Below are 20,455 nucleotides of genomic sequence, written 5' to 3' on the forward strand. Positions count from 1 at the left end.
CCATATTTAGATGAATATTGAAGTTTTAAGGAGCTTATTAAAGGAGGAGCGAGAGGTAGTGAGGTGGAGAGGCTGAGGGAGAGAACTCTAGAGCATAGGGCCTAGGCACCTGATGGCATAGCCACCAATAGTGGAGCAAAGAAATTCAAGGATGTGCAAGACAGCAGAATTGGAGGTGCAGAGATCTCATAAGATGGTAAGGCTGGACGAGGTTATAGAAATACACAGGAGGGGGTTGAAAATGAAGTGTAAATGTATAATAGAACAATTATAATATTTAGTTTGCTTTCTTGCCAAGGTAAAATGGTGCTGTGTAATTTGGATGTGAAGTTACAGTTAGATGGGCGACGTAAGATTAGCTCGTCATGGCGTCATATCACCTCGAGTACAACTACAGCGGATACAGAACACATTTAAAAAGTTCCCAGATATTTATTTTTTAAACTTGTTGTTTTAATATTTACAATCCATTTTTCTTTGTTAGAGGTCGATGTTGAACAGGCAGTGTATCTCAGGTCTGCTGGCCGTGCAACTGTTTCAGCATGTTCAAGATAATGTTACCTGTGTTCAAGTCAGGGGAGCAACAACTGTCTTCAGAGATTTTAAGTTATCCCAGGTATTTGCAAGAAACTGAAGCACTGCAAATATGAACAAAGTGTAGTTTCAACATTTATAATACATGGACAATGATAAGCTAAGAGAGACTCTAATAAGATTTACGCTCACATTTAGTAAATACACTGAACATTTACCAGGGAAACCTGATGAAAACATTTATTGTGAATCTTCCCTGTTCTGTTCCATTAAACTTGTTTCTTCACCTTTAACCTTTTAAATGAGGCTATATTTGTTCTCTATGACATAATTTAAGGATTAATTTACTTTATGTGGAGTGAATGAGGGTTATAAAAAAAATATGCATTTTTCAAAATGCCTAATTTGTGAAACTGTAAACAGATGTTTTCTTGAATTAATTTACTGCAAATTTTGCACAGTTACTATTCTTTTCTCCATTATTCTGATTTATTTAAATTTACCTGGAATATAAAGACAGCAAACCCCCACGGCACTGGCCATATTACGAAAACACTTCATTAGTGGTTACTGGATCATGCAACAGGGCTGCCGGCAGTGTTTATGGAGTATAGGACTGTTTAGATATCCATTGAGCTGACAAGCAGAGGTTATACATTTTGTAAGCGAGTTCAGTCCACGGTCTGCTGCATAGCCCATGAGATAACATCCATCATAAATGATTTCTTATGGATTTTTTTTGCTAGCTCCTTATAGAAAGAAATGTTCAAGTTTGAAACAGTTGTTTGTCCTTCGTCTGCGAACTACAGAAATGAATTACTGGACAGTGTCTGTTGCCTTGGCGACTACAATGCCATCAATGAATACACTAAAAGTGGAACTTAAACTACCTCATAGAAAGTCGGTGCATTGACAGCTGCAATTACAACCACCAAAAAACAAAGCACATTTTAACCAGACTATTTTCTGACACATTTGGATAATATGAAATTGTCATAATGTCATGCTCTGTCTCATTTGTCTCTGTAGTAGGTCTGCTTTCAGTTTCATGAATACTTTTTAACTTACTGAAGTAAATTATTGTCCTCAAGATTTGAAGAGTTATTGAATGAGGGGAGCACTAAAGAAGTGGGAAATGCAAAAGCTCAGATTGATGGATAGGCCTAATATTTTCAAGTGGCTGTTTCAGAAATTGGAACAAGTTAGAAATGTAGGTCACTATTTTCACTATTTTTAGTTTGCTGATATAAGTATAATCAAATATATTGTTCAAGTACTAGGACGAATTCAATGGTTGGCCCACTGTTCCAGTGCTCATATGTGTACACATGCAACCCCCCACGTGTGGTGCTTTCCCACAGTGAGTGTTGAGTCATTTGGGAATGGGAAGCTGGGAGTACAGCAGCTCTGAGTTCATCTGACTAAAACTTCTTAAAAATCGAAAGCTATTCTTCCAATCTGATGGCTGCCAAGGGACAGGCTGCTTTTTAATCACACAACACTATTTATTTTCCCACCAACTCACTGCGTGGGCCCTAGAACTACCTGGATACGTTCCACTCATCCATTTGCGAGTAATTAGATTACTGGAGCTCACCACACTTTGCCTTCTGTCTCCCCAAGTCTCCTGCTTAAGTCTCCTGCCATTCTTTTTCAAGAAAGAAAGGCAGACATAATTATTTGCGTTGTTTCTTGTGGTAAAGTTCATGATATGCTGTTTGGTAATGGGCAGAAGTCTGATACTATGTAATGTACTAAAACAAAAACAAAAATACCTGGAAAAGATCAGCAGGTCTGGCAGCATCTGCGGAGAGGAGCACAGTTAATGTTTCGAGTTCGAATGACCCTTCAACAGAACTAAGTAAAAATAGAAGAGAGGTGAAATATAAGCTGGTTTAAGGAGGGTGGGACATGTAGAGCTGGATAGAGGGCCAGTGATAGGTGGAGATAACCAAAAGATGTCACAGACAAAGGGACAAAGAGGTGTTGAAGGTGGTGATATTATCTGAGGAATGTGCTAATTAAGGGTGGAAAGCAGGACAAGCAAGGTACAGATAGTGGGGGTGGGGTGGGGTGAAGGAATAAAAAAAGGCTAAAAGGTAGAGATAAAACAATGGATGGAAATACATTTAAAAATAATGGCAGTAGGTGGGAATAGAAAAATCTATTTAAATTATTGGAAAAAAAAGAGGGGGGGGAGATTCGGAAAGGGGGTGGGGATGGAGGAGAGAGTTCATGATCTAAAATTGTTGAACTCAATATTCAGTCCGGAAGGCTGCAAAGTGCCTAGTCGGAAGATGAGGTGCTGTTCCTCCAGTTTGCGTTGAGCTTCACTGGAACAATGCAGCAAGCCAAGGACAGACATGTGGGCATGAGAGCAGGGTGGAGTGTTGAAATGGCAAGCGACAGGGAGGTCTGGGTAATGCTTGCGAACAGACCGAAGGTGTGACTGAATATTGAGTTCAACAATTTTAGATCATGAACTCTTTCCTCCATCCCCACCCCCTTTCCGATTCCCCCCCCTTTTTTTCCAATAATTTATATAGATTTTTCTTTTTCCACCTATTTCCATTATTTTTAAATGTATTTCCATCCATTGTTTTATCTCTGCCTTTTAGCCTTTTTCGATTCCTTCACCCCACCCCACCCCCACTAGGGCTATCTGTACCTTGCTTGTCCTGTTTTCTACCCTTAATTAGTACATTCCTCAGATAATATCACCACCTGAACACCTCTTTGTCCTTTTGTCTGTGACAGCTTTTGGTTATCTCCACCTATCACTGGCCGTCTATCCAGCTTATATTTCACCTCTCTTCTATTTTTACTTAGTTCTGTTGAAGGGTCATTCGGACTCGAAACGTTAACTGTGCTCCTCTCCGCAGATGCTGCCAGACCTGCTGAGTTTTTCCAGGTATTCTTGCTTTTGTTTTGGATTTCCAGCTTCCGCAGTTTTTTGCTTTTATCTTATGTACTGTACTCTTGTTTGGAAATAGATCTGTTTAAAGTCACAAAAGAGTAGATTTTTGACTTCACCAGCTGAGCCGTGATGTGATGGTTTAGATAACATTCATTTTACAGAACATGCGTAATTTCTACAATGACACAATCCGCCTTACCTGATAATTACCCTGCAGGGTGGTAAAGACATCAATCTGCATCAAAGTCTTATTGTTGATATGGAAACACAGCCTGACACTCAAGACTTTAATTGTCTCATCAAGGAAATTAGCAGGTTGGAATATGTTCATCAGTTTCAGGTTATATCTTAGAAGCTCCCATCACTTTAAGACTGTTTTATGCCTGTAGTACAGTAGCACATTGACAGCATGATATTTACAGGGCTTGTTCATTTTTTTTGCGCTTTCATGGGATGTGGGCATCACTGGCAGGCCAGCATTTGATGCCCATCCCTATTTGTCTTTGAACTGAGTGGTTTGCTAGGCCATTTTAGAGGGGAGGTAAGAGTCAACCACATTGCTGTGGGCCTGGAGTCAAATGTAGGCCAGTTCAGGTAAGGATGGCAATCAATGGTAGTTGTCGTGGCCATCATTACCGAGGTTAGCTTTATATTCCAGATTTTATTAATTGCCTTGGTGGGATTTTAACCCATGTGCCCAGAGCATTAGCCTGGGCCTCTGGATTACTAGACCAGGGACGTTACCACTACACCACCATCTCTCCCTAAAATGCATTCAAACATACAAACTAGGAGCAGGAGTAGGCCCTTGAGCCTGCTCTGCCAATCAATAAGATCATGTTTGATCTGATTGTGGCCTCAACTCCACTTTCCTGTCTATCCTTTATACCCTTTGACTCCTTCAAGAATATATCTAACTCAGCCTTAAAAATATTAATTGAACCTGCCTCCGCTGCTTTCTGGGGAAGGGAATTCCATGGACTAACAATCCTATGAGAGAAAAAAAACGTCTCCTCATCTCCATATAAAATGGGAGGCTTGTTATCTTTTAACTGTGATCCCTAGTCCTACTCTTTCCCAGAAGGGGAATCACCCTTTCAGCATCCACCCTGTCAAGTCCCCTCAAGATCTTATAAGTTTCAGTGAGATCACCTTAGAAGATCATTCTTCTAAACTCAAATGGATACAGGCCCAACCTGTTCAACCTTTCCTAATAAAATAACCCCTTCATCCCAGAAATCAGTCGAATGAGCCTTTCCTGAACTGCTTCTAATGCAATTATATCCTATCTGAAGTAAGGAGACCAAAACTGTACACAGTACTCCAGATGTAGTCTCACCAAAGCCTTCCTAATCATTTGCTGTATCTGCATACTAACTTTTTGTGATTCAGGTACCAGGACACCCAAATCCCTCTGTGCTGTAGAGTTATGCAATCTCTCTCCTTTTAAATATTATTTTGCTTTTTTATTCTTCCTGCCAAAGTGAACAAGTTCACATTTTCCCACAGCATACTCCATCTACCAATTTTTTGCCCAGTCACTTAACCTATCCATATCTCTTTGCATACTCCTTATGTCCTCCTCACAACTTACTCTCCTTCCTATCTTTGCATCATCACTAAATTTAGCAACCATACATTCGATCTGTTCATCCAAGTCATTAATATAGATCGTAAATAGTTGAGGCCCAGCATTGATCCCTGTGGCACTCCACTGGTTATAGTTTGCCAACCTGAAAATGACACATTTATCTCTTCTCTGCTTCCTGTTAGTTAACCAGTCCTCTAGCAATCACCCCCTAAACCATGAGCACTTATCTTTTGCAGTAACCTTTGATGTGGCACCTTATCAAATGCCTTTTGGAAATACAACTACACCACAGGTACAGGTTCTCCTTTATCCATATTACTCGTTACTTCCTCAAAGAACTCTCATAAATTATTCAAACATGATTTCCCTTCCTCAAAACCATGTTGACTCTCCCTAATTGCATTAAGGTTTTCTATTAATAGATTCTATTATTTTCCCTATGACAGATGTTGAGCTAACAGGACGGTAGTTGTCTGCTCTCTGTCTCCCTCCTTTCTTGAATAGAGGAGTTCCATTCACTATTTTCCAATCTGATGGGAGCTTTTCAGAGTCTAGGGAATTTGGGAAAATTACAACCAATGCATCTACTATCTCAGCAGCCACTTCTTTTAAGTCCTTAGGATGCAGGCCATCAGTTCCTGGGGACTTGGAAGCCTTTAGTTCTAATAGTTGTCTCAGTACCCTTTCCCTGGCAATTGGAGTTGTTTTAAGTTTCTCCCTCAATTCCATTTACTACTTGATTTACAAGTATTTCTGGGATGTTATTTGTGTCTTCTACAGTGAAGATAGACACAAAATATCAATTCGACACTTCTGCTATTTCCTTATTATCCATTATTAATTTCCCAGGCACAATCTCTAGAGGACCAATGTTCACTTTAGTTACTGTTTTCTTTTTTAAATATTTGTAGAAACTCTTACACTCTGTTTTTATATTTCTAGCTAGTTTTCTCTCAGACACTTATTTCTTTTTTTTGTCATTTTTTTGCTGCTTTTAAGATTCTGTCCATCCTTCTGACCTACCACTAATTTTCACAGATGTATCTTTGCTGAGTGTTATGAAATAGCTCCTTAAATCTGCTCTTGCACCAGTACTGTCCTGCCCTTTAACATAATTTCTCAGTTCAATTTAGCCAGCTTTGTCTTCATCCCCTTGTAAATGCCTTTATTTAAGTTTAAAACGCTAGTCTTAGACCTACAATTCTCACTCTTACACTGAATGCAAAATTCAATCATGTTATTACTACAGCTACCTAGAGGCTGCTTTACCAAGAGATCATTAATTCATTCTGTTTCATTGCACATTCCAGGTCTAGAATAGCCTGTTCTCTGGTTTACTGTAGAACATGCTGCTCTAAGAAATTGTCCCAAATACATTCCATGAACTCATTTTTCAATCTACCTTTGCCAATCTGATTCATCCAATCTATAGGTAGATTAAAATCACCCATGATTATTACACTGTCTTTCTTTCAAAGCCTATTATTTTTTTCCTGTATACTCTGTCCTTCAGTGTAGCTACTGTTAGGGAGTCTATAAACTATTCCCATAAGTGTCTTTTTACTTTTGCTATTTCTTATCTCTACCCAAACTGATCCTGCATCTTGATCTTTAGAACTAAGGTCATCCCTCACTATTGTGCTAATATCATCCTTAATTAAGAGAGCTACCCCACCACCATTTTTCCTAGCTTCCTGTCCTTCCAAAATGTCAAGTAACCTTGAATATTCAAGGTCACCTTGCAACCAAGTCTCTGTAATGGCTACTGTATCATACATATTTACTTCTATTTGGGCTGACAATTCATCTGTTTCATTAAGAATGCTATGCACATGTAGATACAGAGCCTTTAGTTCTGTCTTTTTACTATTTTTAAAACTCTGGCCTTATATGTTGGTGCACTCTTAAGTTTGTACGCTGTTCCTTCCTGCCATGCTCTGATTATCATTACATTTACTGCTACTTTGCACTATTGCCTTGTCATTTCCCTCTAATTTACCACATCCTCCCTCATGTGATCCCTCCCCACACCCCCACCCCTTACTATTTAGTTTAAAACTCTCTCTACTGCCCTAGTTATACAGCTTGCCAGAACACTGGGCCTGGCTTGGTTAAAATGAGGACCATACCAATGGTACAGCTCCTACTTCCCCTAATACTAACGCCAGTGCCCCTTGAATCAAAACCCATTCTGCTCACATCAATCTTTGAGCCATGCATTCCACTTCCTTATCTTTTTTTTATCCTTTGCCAATTTGCTCATGGCTCAGGTTAATAGTAGACAGATTATTACTTTTGTGGTTCCGTTTTTTAATTTAGCCCCAGGCTGCTCATATTCCGAAAACAGAACCTCTTTCCTAGTTCATTCTATGTTGTTGGTATCTACGTGGATGACGACAACCGGATCATTCCCCTCCCATGGCAAGTTCCTTTTCAGCCCAGGGAAGACATCCCAAATCTTGGTAGTGGGCAGGCAACACAGCCACCTGGACTCTTGCTCTCAGCTACAGAGAACTGTGTCTATCCCCTTGATTATACTGTCCCTACTACCACTACACTCCTCCTATTTACTCCCCTGCTTGAATGGCTTCCTGAACCACGGTGCCATGGTCAGTTTACTCATCCAACCTGCAGCCCCTGTCTCATCCAGACAAGCTGAAAGAACCTCAAACCTGATGGACAATTGCAAACGCTGTGGCTCCTCCACTTCTAACATCTTGATCTCCTTGCCTGTCTCACTTGCAGTCACACAGCCGCTGTCCCTGACCACTGACCAAATCAGAAGACCCTATCCAAAGGGGTGTGATAGCCTTCTTGAACAAAATGTCCAGGTGGCTTTCCCTCCTCCCTGATGCATTGCAGTGTCTGTAGCTCGGCCTCCATCTCATTGACTCTGAGTCCAAGTTTTTCAAGCTGCAAACATTTACTGCAGATGTGTTTGCCTTGGATCATACTGGTGTCCACAAGCGCCCACATACTGCAGCTGCAATACATCACCTGTTCTACCATCCCTATTGCGTTTTAATTAACTAATCAATTAATTATTTTCTTATTTATATTTTTAATTAATGCCTTCCTCACCACCACTTACCGTATTAATTTAAATCTTAGTAATGCAAAAATAAAGTAAAACAGTAGACTCACTTAAAATGAGGACCATACTTCTTACTTCCCTTCTGCTTACAATTCTTAATTAATTATAAGGTAGCTACTTAAGGGTTACTTTTCTTTACATTTTTCTAATTTCCACCTATTTACACACACCCTAATAGCAGTGTACTAACCTAGTTATTGACAGACACTCCTAACAGCAGTTACTCACCAACTGATCAACTTACAGCTTTCCAGTGATGTCACTGTTTTTTTTCAAAATCTTTCAGCACCCACAGAATCCCGAAGGCTGCTCAGCACTACCTGAAGGTAAGTGAAGTGAAGGCCCCGAGCCTCACTCTCTATTTTGCTGTTCCCAATTCTATGTGCACCCTCTCAAGTTCAATCTTTCTCTCCTCCCTGAAGGGAAGTGAAGGCCCCGGGCCTCATTCTCTATTTATCCCTTCCCGATTCTAATTGTTCCCTCGGCTTTGATCCCTCTCTGCTCTCTGAAGGGGAGTAGGAATGCACAGGCTTCAAATTCCATAGTGGACTCTGTAGTGAAGCCATAAACTAAAGAAAAGTTGGCGGAGATGCTTCCAGCCACTTCTGGTGAGGCTCTGACTGGCAGGGCCCTAGAACATGTGTGCCATGTGCACATCGGAAGTATGCAGAGTGGGTGGATCATGATGTCTAACAACCTCTAAGACTGATCTGCCATTTTGGATGCCACAAAGCCAGTTAATGCCCTCTTATTATTACTTCCATCTGCATTATTTAAAGGGCTAACCATCCAACTGCCTGGTCAGGTGCTTCTGACTTTCTTTTGTTGGTGCAGATTTAGTGGACAATGTGTTGAGTGCTATTGAAGGAGTTTTGCCAACTTTTTGGATTTTCAAGGGAGTGGTGCTGGATCTAGACAAGGAGGTCAGAGGAATTGATTGGCGTGTCAGGAGAAAGCCTATTTCAGTAATGGGGCCTAAAGTTGCAGTTCCTCGTGGGAGCAGATGGAGTAGAGAGGGGAAACTGTGTGCAGAGGGAGGAGGACGAAGAGGGTTCTCAATAGGAAGCTCTATGCACAGAGTCTTTATGGTGTACCATTCCTACCTGCACCAGTAGGGTGTCTGAGGTGCCTGCTTTTCATAAAAGAGGTGGCCAGTGAACTGTGCTACCTCTGACAACCCAACCTACAGCTGTGCAGTAGGGTGAAAAAGGCACTGCCACTGGCTGTCAAGGTCACTAAATTTCTACGCCAGTGGATCCTTCCATATGAATGACATTTCACAGCTTGGCACTCATCGCTGTGTCACAGAGGTGACAGGGGCACTATATATATTAGAAGAGGGAATTTCTCACTGCTCAGAGGGCAGGATTCCAAATGGTGCAGAGTGAAATTAATGGCACACACGTGACCCTGCAGCCCCCAAAATGTTAATGAGGTGATGTTCCATAACCACAAGGGCTACCACTCTATTAGCATTCAGTTGTTGAGTGACCATGTTGACAAGACCCTCTTCGTGAATCCTTGTTGTCCTGGCAGCCACCACAATGTCTTCAAGCAGCAGCAGTCAGCCTTCCCCATCAGCCTTGAGCCACCACGACAAACCAGAGGCTGGCTGCTGGATGATAAGTGATACCTGTTCTACACCTGGCTCATGACTCCCCATTACCAACTGTCCATGAAAAGATAGTGCACCAACAATGAGTGCCATGCAGCAACTGGGAATGTCATGGAGCAAGCCATTGGCATCCTGAAGCTGCAATTCCACTGCCTAGACCAGTCGGGAACTGCCCTACGGTACTCACCAGGGAATGTGTCCAAGATCGCTGTGGTCTGCTGCATCCTCCACAACCTCTTTATCAGGAGGAAGCAGCCCTTGCCACCAGAATTCAGAGACCATCTGTGGAGGAGGAAGAGGCATCCAGGACCCCTTCACTCCAGCCAGGCTTTTGGCAAGTGGACAATAAAACTCCAGTTCCCCTAACTTGTCATTTCAATATCAGTGGCTCCACCTTCCCCCACTTTTCAATCCAGTTGCTGAGTACCATCACAGTGTCCTCTTAGCCAAAATCCTGAAATTCAAAACCATCAACAAAAAAAATCCATAACCACTTTATGCAACAACACTTTCAATGATATATACAAAACTGAACTATTCGCCTTTTACATTAATGTCTGTCATATGCCTGGTGTGCCTACACAGTGCAACCCATGTGACTGCAGCATGGCTGGTGGAAGGCTGCTGACTTGGAATTAGGAAAACTGCAGATAACCTTGCAGGACGACCTAGAGTAATCTGGGCCTTGTGAGCCGGGCTTTGGACGGTTGTGGTTCTTGGGTTGGAGGTGCACAGTATGTAATTTGTTTTTTAATTCACTCGTGGGATGTGGGCATCACTGGCTAGGCAGGCATTTATTCCCCATCCATAATTCCCTTGAAAAGGTGGTGGTGAGCTGCCTTCTTGAACTGCTGCAGTCCCCGTGGTGTAGGTACACCCACAGTGCTGTTAGGGAGGGAGTTCCAGGATTTTGACCTAGCGACAGTGAAGGAACGGCGATATATTTCTAAGTCAGAATGGTGTGTGGCTTGGAGGGGAACTTCCAGGTGGTGGTGTTCCCATGTGTCTGCTCTGCTGCCCTTGCCCTTCGAGATGGTAGAGGTTGTGGTTTTGGAAGGTGCTGTTTAAGGAGCCTTGGTGAATTCCTGCAGTGCATCTTGTAGATGGTACACACTGTTGGCACTGTGCGTCAAAGTGGAGGGAGTGAACATTTGTGGATGGGATGCCAATCAAGCAGGCTGCTTTGTCCTAGATGGTGCTGAGCTTTTTGAGTGTTATGGGAGCTGCACTCATCCAGGCACGTGGGAGTATTCCATCAAACTCCTGACTTGTGCCTTGTAGATGGTGGACAGGCTTTGGGGAGCCAGGAGGTGGGTTACTCATCGCACTATTCCTAGCCTCTGACCTGCTGTTGTGGCCACAGTATTTATATGGCTAGTCCAGTTCAGTTTCTGGTCAATGGTAACCCCCAGGATGTTGATAGTTGAGGATTCAGCGATGGTAATGCCTTTGAATGCAAGGGGTAATGGTAAGATTTTCTCTTTTGTTGGAGATGGTCATTGCCTGCCACTTGTCAGCCCAAGCCTGGATATTGCCCAGGTATTGCTGCATTTGGACAAGGACTGCTTCAGTATCTGAGGAGTTGTGAATGGTGCTGAATATTGTGCAATTATCAGCGAACATCCCCGCTTCTGACCTTATGATGAAGCAGCTGAAGATGGTTGGGCCTAGGACACTAACCTGAGAAACTCCTGCAGTGATGTTTTGGAACTGAGATGATTGACCTCCAACAACCACAATCAAATTCCTTTGTGCTAGGTATGACTCCAGCCAGCAGAGAGTTTTCCCCAATTCCCATTGACTCCAGTTTTGCTAGGGCTCCTCGATGCCACACTCCGTCAAATGCTGCCTTGATGTCAAGGGCAGGCACTCTCACCTCACCTCTGAAGTTCAGCTGTTTTGTCCATGTTTGAACCAAGGCTGAAATGAGGTCAGAAGCTGAATGAGCCTGGCGGAACCCAAACTGAGTGTCAATGAGCAGGTTATTGCTAAGCAAGTGCTGCATGATAGCTTTGATGACCCCTTCCATCACTTTACTGATGACCGAGAGTAGACTGATGAGGAAGTAATTGGCAGGATTGGAATTGTCCTGCTTTGTGTATAGGACATACCTGGGCAATGTTCCACATTGCTGGGTAGATACCAGTGTTGTAGCTGTACTAGAACAGCTTAGCTAGGGGCACGGCAAGTTCTGGAGCACAAGTCTTCAGTACTATTGCCAGAATATGGTCAGGGCCCATAGCCTTTGCAGTGCCCAGCGCCTTCAACAGTTTCTTGATATCATGTGGGATGAATTGAATTGGGGAGGCAGTGGTGTAGTGTTATTCTCACTGGACTAGTTATCCAGAGACCCAGGGTAATGCTCTAGGGACCCGGGTTCGAATCCCACCATGGCACATGGCGGAATTTGAATTCAATAAAAATCTGGAATTAAAAGTCTAATGATGACCATGAAACCATTATTGATTGTCGTAAAAACCCATCTGGTTAACTAATGCCCCTCTAAGGAAGGAATTCTGCCATCCTTACTTGGTCTGGCCTACATGTGACACCAGACCCATGGCAGTGTGGTGTATTCCTAAATGCTCCCTGAAATGGCCTAGCAAGCCACTCAGTTGTATCAAACCGCTAAAAGGAATGAAACTGGATGGACCACTTGGCATCACTTGGAAACAAACTCAGCCCTGTCGACCCTGCAAATTCCTCCTTACTAACATCTGGGGGCTTGTGGCAAAACTGGGAGAGCTGTCTCACAGACTTGTCAAGCAACAGCCTGATATAGTCATACTTACGGAATCATACCTTACAGATAAAGTCCCAGACACCACCATCACCATCCCTGGGTATGTCCTATCCCATCGGCAGGACAGACCCAGCAGAGGTGGTGGCTCATTTGCGAGGGAGTTGCCCTGGGAGTCCTCAACATCGACTCCAGACTCCATGAACTCTCATGCCATCAGGTCAAACCTGGGCGAGGAAACCTCCTGCTGATTACTACGCACTGTCCCCCCATCCCCTGCCCACCCCCCTCCCCTCAGCTGATGAATCAGTGCTCCTCCATGTTGAATACCACTTATTGGAAGCACTGAGGGTGGCAAGGGTACAGAATTTACTCTGGGTGGGGAACTTCAATGTCCATCACCAAGAGTGGCTCCATAACACAACTGCTGACCAAGCTGGCTGAATCCTAAAGGACACAGCTGCTAGGCTGGGTCTGCGGCAGATGATGAGGGAACCAGTAAGAGGGAAAAAATACTTGACCTCATCCTCACCAATCTGCCTACAACAGATGAGTCTATCCATGACAGTATCGATTGGAGTGAGCATCACACAGTCCTTGTAGAGACAAAGTCTCATCTTCACATTGATGATACTTTCCGTCATGTTGCGTTGCACGATCACCGTGCTAAATGGGATAGATTTCGAACAGATCTAGCATCAGACATACCTAAAATATGTTACGTGTGTGTCTATAAATAAAAGCTTGTAAGTGTGTAAAGACTAAGCTCTAGTTCTATCCTTCACTGCTTGGTTATCTGAATTGTGACAGACAACCCCCTCAGTATGGACAGTAGCAGTCCAGGCTGGCTACTGAAAGGCGACAAGGGCACTGGGAAAGAGGCAGCGGTAAGAGCACAAATCTTGTTATTCTGAGACAGATCAGCAGGTTTGTGCACCACTGCCACTCCTCAGCAGGGCAGCACCTCAGCAGTCCTAATGATCTGTAGGAGAACAGATTGCTGGACCTGCTGTGACACCCTGCAAACCCCTTTAAGCACTGGTATCTGCGATGGCAGCAGTCTGAGCCTGCATGGAAACAAAGGAAACCCATGACCTCAGTTTGAGGTTCCATTGCAGCAATGAGACATTGGGGGCACTCTTTGCTGTGCTGCAATGGAAGCTGAGACATCAGTCATCACATTGCTTTATTCCATGCTGTCATGGAGTTGAGCTCCACTTTCACACTGGAAAGGACAGGCTGCAAGCTGTGTGTGCAGCCTGTATCAAGTTGGAGGATCAAGTCCATGATCCTTGACAGTGATAACAGGCTTTCTTGCAGGCCTGCTAATGCAGCAAATATCTCAGCCCACATGTTCATTAGCGTTTTTCTGTATGCCATCCCAGCAAAGTCCTCATCTGAATCCCCTCAGCAGAATTTGACTGTGACCTCACCCTCCGATGAGCTGCCATTCGATTACGCATCCGCCTGGCCTGGTTGTGGCCCACTTGTGCCTAGTGGCTCACCGCATGCAAACTCTATACTGTCCTCTAAGGTCCATGGGGGTTCCAATCTGAGCTGATGGTTTTGAGTGTCCAATCAAGTGATGGTAATCACAGAATCATAGAATCTCACAGTGTAGAAGGGGCCCTTCGGCCCATCGAGTCTGCACCGACATGTGAGAAATACCTGACCTACCTACCTAATCCCATTTACCAGCACTTGGCCCATAGCCTTGACTGTTATGACGTGCCAAGTGCTCATCCAAGTACTTTTTAAAGGATATGAGGCAACCCGCCTCCACCACCCTCCCAGGCAGCACATTCCAGACTGTCACCACCCTCTGGGTAAAAAAGTTTATCCTCACATCCCCCTCCTGCCCCTCACCTTGAACTTATGTCCCCTTGTGACTGATCCTTCAACTAAGGGGAACAGCTGCTCCCTGTCCATGCCCTTCATAATCTTTGATCAGGTCACCCCTCAGTCTTCTCTGTTCCAACGAAAACAACCCAAGTCTATCCAACCTCTCTTCATAATTTAAACGTTTCATCCCAGGCAACATGCTGGTGAATCTCCTCTGCACCCCCTCCAGTGCAATCACATCCTTTCTATAATGTGGCGACCAGAACTGCACACAGTACTCCAGCTGTGGCCTCACCAAGGTTCTATAAAACTCCAACATGACCTCCCTACTTTTGTAATCTATGCCTCAATTGATAAAGGCAAGTGTCCCATATGCCTTTTTTAGCACCCCACTAACATGCCCCTCCGCCTTCAGAGATCTATGGACACACACGCCAAGGTCCCTTTGTTCCTCAGAACTTCCTAGTGTCACGCCGTTCATTGAATACTTCCTTGTCAAATTATCCTTCCAAAGTGTAACAGCTCACACTTTTCAGGGTTAAATTCCATCTGCCACTTGTCTGCCCATTTGACCATCCCGTCTATATCTTCCTGTAGCCCAAGACACTCAACCTCACTATTAACCACCTGGCCAATCTTTGTGTCATCTGCAAACTTACTAGCCCTACCCCCACATAATCATCTATGTCGTTTATATAAATGACAAATAATAGGGGACCCAGCACAGATCCCTGTGGTACCCCACTGGACACTGGTTTCCAGTCACTAAAGCATCCTTCTGTCATCACCCTCTGTCTCCTACAACTAAGCCAATTTTGAATCCACCTTATCAAATGACCCTGTATGCCATGTGCCTTTGCCTTCTTTATAAGTCTCCTATGTGGGACCTTGTCAAAGGCTTTGCTGAAATCCATATAAACTACATCAACTACACTACCCTCATCTACACACCTGGTCACCTCCTCAAAAAATTCAATCAAATTTGTTAGGCATGACCTCCCTTTGACAAAGCTATGCTGACTATCCCTGATCAAACCTTGCCTCTCCAAGTGGAGATAGATACTCTCCTTCAGAATTTTCTCCAATAGTTTCCCTACCACTGACGTGAGACTCACTGGCCTGTAGTTCACTAGCTTATCCCTACAACCCTTCTTAAATAGCACCTCCCCTGTGGCCAGAGAGGAATTAAAAATTTGGGTCAGAGCTCCTGCGATCTCCTCCCTTGTCTCCCTCAGCAGTCTGGGACACAAATCATCCAGACCTGGAGATTTATCCACTTTTAAGCCTGCCATCACCTCCAATACCTTGTCACTCTCTATATCAATTTGCTCCAGAACCTTGCAGTCTCTCTCCCTGAGTTCCATACCTTCATCCTCATTCTCTTGGGTGAAGACGGATGTGAAGTATTCGTTCAACACTCTACCGATGTCCTCTGGCTCCACCCATAGATTGCCCCCTTGGTCCCTAATGGGTCCTGCTCTTTGCCCAGTTATCCTCTTCCCATTGACATACTTATAGACTATCTTGGGATTTTTCCTACTTTTACCAGCCAGAGCTTTCTCATCAGTCTTCATCAGCCATCAGGTGCTACTCTCATTTCTCATGGGGCTGCAGGGCTGGCCAGATGGCAGTTCTTGAGGATCTAAAAGCAGAAACGCAGAACGGGAAGGTTGAGATGAGGGAAGGGTGGAAAACAAGAGGTCCATGGTCACATCACTTGCAACTTGAACTTCATGCCAGATAACAGGGTGAGGCTGAGAGGGGATTTGAGAAGGGCCATATGGCGGGAACACAGCATCATGCTCAATTCTCCCAGTGACACCGAATACAACAGCCTCAGTTACAGTCAGCCCCATAATACAGAGAAACAGCTCATCCAGGGGGTCAGGTGATACAGGCATGCCTGTCCCCTGTCGGTCTACCCTGCTCCCCCCTGTTATGGGACATCTTGTCCTGCAAGAAGGAGGGCAAAATGTCAGTTATTTTGTTGCAATGTGTTTGGTTGTTTTCCTGTCATAACTGAAAGCTGTAGCTATGTGGAATCAGCAAGAGGTGGGTGAGAGATTGGCAGCATTGCATGTATGTGAGGGTGAGACAGAATGTTAGGCATGAATAAGTACTGATTACTAGATATTGCTGTTGGTTGAGTGACGATTCTTTCAGTAATGTGAAAGGTTTATGATGTAGTAAATAGGGAATGTTGTGTGAAGATGCATTCAGTCATTTTGACCAGCCATGTTAGATCACTGAATTCCTTGTGGCACTGCAGCCAGTTCCTCAGGGTCACACTTTGGAAAGTGACTCCCTGGCCACCTGTTCCCATTTCCTTCTCGGGATTTGCCTTGGGATCCTCACAGACCCTTTCAAAAGCATTGCCGCTCTCGATCCTCCTTTCCATCTTGAATCATAGAATAGTTACAGCACAGAAGGAGGCCATTTGACCCATCATGTCTATGCTGGCACTCTGTGAGAAATACTCAGCTAGTCCCACTCCCCTGCCTTTTCCCCCCCCCAAATTTTTCCTCTTTAGTTAATTATTCAATTCCCTTTGGAAAGCCAGGATTGAATCTGCCTCCACCACACTCTCTGGCATTGCATTCCAGATCTGAACCACTTACTACACAAAGCAACTTTTCCTCGTGTCACTATTGCTTCTTTTGCCAATTACCTTAAATCAGTGTCCTCTGGTTCTCAAACTTTCCACCAATGTAAACAATTTCTCCCTAACTACCCTGTCCAGACTATCTTGTACTAATGTCTCCAGCGCTGCATCAGAAAACCTGCAAGTCCACTCTCTTGCCTGTTGCTTCATTTTCTGTGCCTTTGCTTCTTTTGAAGTCTTCCACAGGCAGTCTGCATCAACATCTGTACAATGAATGCAGCTCCCCTTTAAGAGGGAAAGACTGCCTTTGAGAAATATAGGCTAACCGGGCTAGCCACATGCTGCTAAGTCCCCTTTTGAGCATTCAGCCAGTCAGCAGTGCTTTTCATGCCAGGCTGCACACTGAAATGACTTAGATGCATTTTAAAGTACTATAACCTACAGGGATATGGACTGAGAGTGGAAAAGTGGGATTAGGCTGGATAACTCTTTTCAGCCAGCACAAACATGATGGGCCAGATGGTTTCCTTCTGTGTTTCTGCGAGAAGGCTGCCCAAAGTTTGCATGCTGCCTGCTCAATGTGACTATCCTGTGTCTGAAAATGGGCCTCGACAAACATTTCCTCCCCAGTGTTTTATATGGCCAGGGGTATTACGAGATGATGCTTTAAAAGAAAAATCATCACCCAGTAGAAATTCAACTGCACACAGTTTGCGAGCTGCTTCATAGTATTTTTAATGAAAAATACATTGCATTTCAGTTTTCTTACCACCTCCATTAAACTGTCCTGCTATATGCATTTCACTAGCACTCTGCAATTCTTTATTCATAATAACTCATACAAGTCACTAATGAACATGATCTACAATTCAATCATTTGGATAGTATAGCAATTTTTAAACTTAAAATTCAAGATATTGCTAGTTTACCAATTTAGCTTTCATTTTGTTTACCTCATGATGTAAAGAAAGTCTTTCTGTGATTAATACTTCAATATGAGCACTGGTGGAACAAATGACCACAAAGACAAATCTCACTCTCCACAGAAATTAATGGGCACATCACAATAATATTGCCCTTGTTTTAATGTACTTCAGGGCTGCTTCCCAAATCATGCATTACAGCAAACGGAAGTCGTGTGCAAAAATAAGCTCTGACAGTACTGAAGAGAGAAAGACAAGCCACAGAATAGGTATATAGAGCAAAGTTAATGAAAACTTAGGCCCGTGTTTTAATCTAATGTGCCTGACATTGGTAAAAATTATGAAAATTAACTTATCACCCCTTTCCCACCAGAAACACTCCCATTTTAACTCCAGAGCTGCCGGAAACAGATGGGTGTGCCATTAATAAATGTAAATGTAAAATGTCATCACATCATTTGGTCACCAGTGCAATTGTAACAGGGTCAGGGAGAGAAATCATGGACCCTGGTGCTTCTTTTTCTGGGCCCTTTATTCCCCCACCCCCTCCTCCCCATTTTAACCCACCCCTCAATCATGCATGATATTTTTTCCCCTTTCAAGATTCACCAATCAATTCACCAAACAATCATGGAAAGGTCCTAGTAAAATGATAGTGCTATACAATGCAGTGTTAGCTCAGCACTGCCAGTGGGGGCGGGAAGGAGGCGAGCGCCGACATCACTGTGGATGCTGGTGAGCACTTCCAGTGAGCTCCCTGAAGGCAGACAGACAGCTGCCCCAGGTAGCTGCAGACCTCCACAGAATAAACAAAACAAAAATGTTGCAAAATATGTCCATGCAGCACAACCAAGCACCTGAAAGCATAGCTCTTAAAAAACCAATCCCCAGATATTTATTTTTATTTCCCCATGGAGATCCCGCCCTGAATCAAGGTTTGAGCAAAAATGTAAAGGCTGCCTGGCCAATTGGCCCATCCGCCAACCAGAAAAGCGGACGGCCTACAAAAAATCGCTTTCAATTGCCTCCTTAAATGGCTTAATTACCCACTTAATTGTCAGTGGGCGTGCTTCCGACTGCCACTCGCGTCTGCCAAGCGAACTATCGCGCATGTGTGCGATGATTTTTGGGATACTCGCCCAACGTCATTTCGCAGCCGGATGGGTCAGGTGTGCGCCCACCCACCGGGTGTAAAATTCTGGCCCATATTTGTGGAGAGATTCAATATTTGCTAAACCCAAATAAACTGCACAAGATTACTTCCACTCTGTAGGAGTAGAAGAAAACTTTCTTCTGCTTGGGTTCATTATATTATTCAATATAATTATTTCATACAAGGGGTGTAATTAGATTATATTTTATTAGTAACCTCACAGGGTAGAAAGATCAAATGACTCCTGAGCAACAAAGTGGAAGGATTGAACAACATATGTCTTCTCTTTCAGTATGAAACATTGGAGGCCTCAGATGTCTCTGTGTGACACAACTTTTAAGAGGCCAGATGACAAAGACTGGTTCACAATTGTATCTGTGGGTTCTTGATCAGCAAGTCTGAAGAGCCTGCTGATTGCTGCTTCTCACTACAATATATTTTCAATATCTGCTATGCAACACAACTTTATTACAATATTTCAATACTTCAAAAAACACATAAAAAAACACCAAGATAGAGTGGGATAATAGGTAAGTAGACAAAAAGACAGGGTTGATGTCAATGGAAAAGACTCTTGAGAATCTTGTGCAGTATAACACAGGTTACTGATTCACCATGAGCCCATTATGCACTCCTGACTGGCAATTTCACCCCACAAAGTCAGCTCACAGTAAACTTTCATGAACAACAAAAGCAACAGAACTCCAGCCATGATATTTTCACAAGATAATTATGGATGCCAAAGGCCATCTAGCCCAGCTCATCTCATCCATGCAGAATGACATACAAACATACATATTAGAAGCAGGAGTAGGCCATTTGGACCCTTGAACCTGCTCCATTATTTGATAACATTACCTACATTATACTAGTGACGACAAAAACTCAAAAGCACTTAATTGGCAGTAAAGTGAATTGGGACATTGTGAAAGATGCTGTATAAATATAGTTATTGTCTTTCTTTCTTTACACCTGCATGCAGTAGGCAGAGCGACTTTCGCAATGGTGAAACTGTAGACCCAATGCTGAGTCCCTAAGGATAATTAATCAGAATAATCAACTGATGTTAGGAAAGTGGCAACACAGAAATCACTATATTTATAAAACAATCCAACTCTGTAGCTAATACAACCTCACCATTCTGACTTATCTGGTGCAAACCTGCTGTCATGCAATTGTGTTGTACACTGTGAATTTGCAGCCCACCCATAGGTTCCATACGATGTTGCATTACATTTGTTCTAAGCTAAAGGTGCAAATAGTATTGTTTTTAATTCTAATTGTTGTTTGAGCTGTGAGAGAAACAGGCAAATTAAGTAGAAAATGTAATTAATAAAGAAGAAACTCCAACAATGACCCCCCCACCCTAATTCCCCCCTTCAACTTCTCCACCACCCTCCCAACATCCCCATCCACAAGCCTTCCAACCTCCTCCACCTGCCGC

The sequence above is a fragment of the Cetorhinus maximus genome, chromosome 22 (genome assembly GCF_964194155.1).
Source record: "Cetorhinus maximus chromosome 22, sCetMax3.hap1.1, whole genome shotgun sequence".
Classification (NCBI taxonomy): Eukaryota; Metazoa; Chordata; class Chondrichthyes; order Lamniformes; family Cetorhinidae; genus Cetorhinus; species Cetorhinus maximus.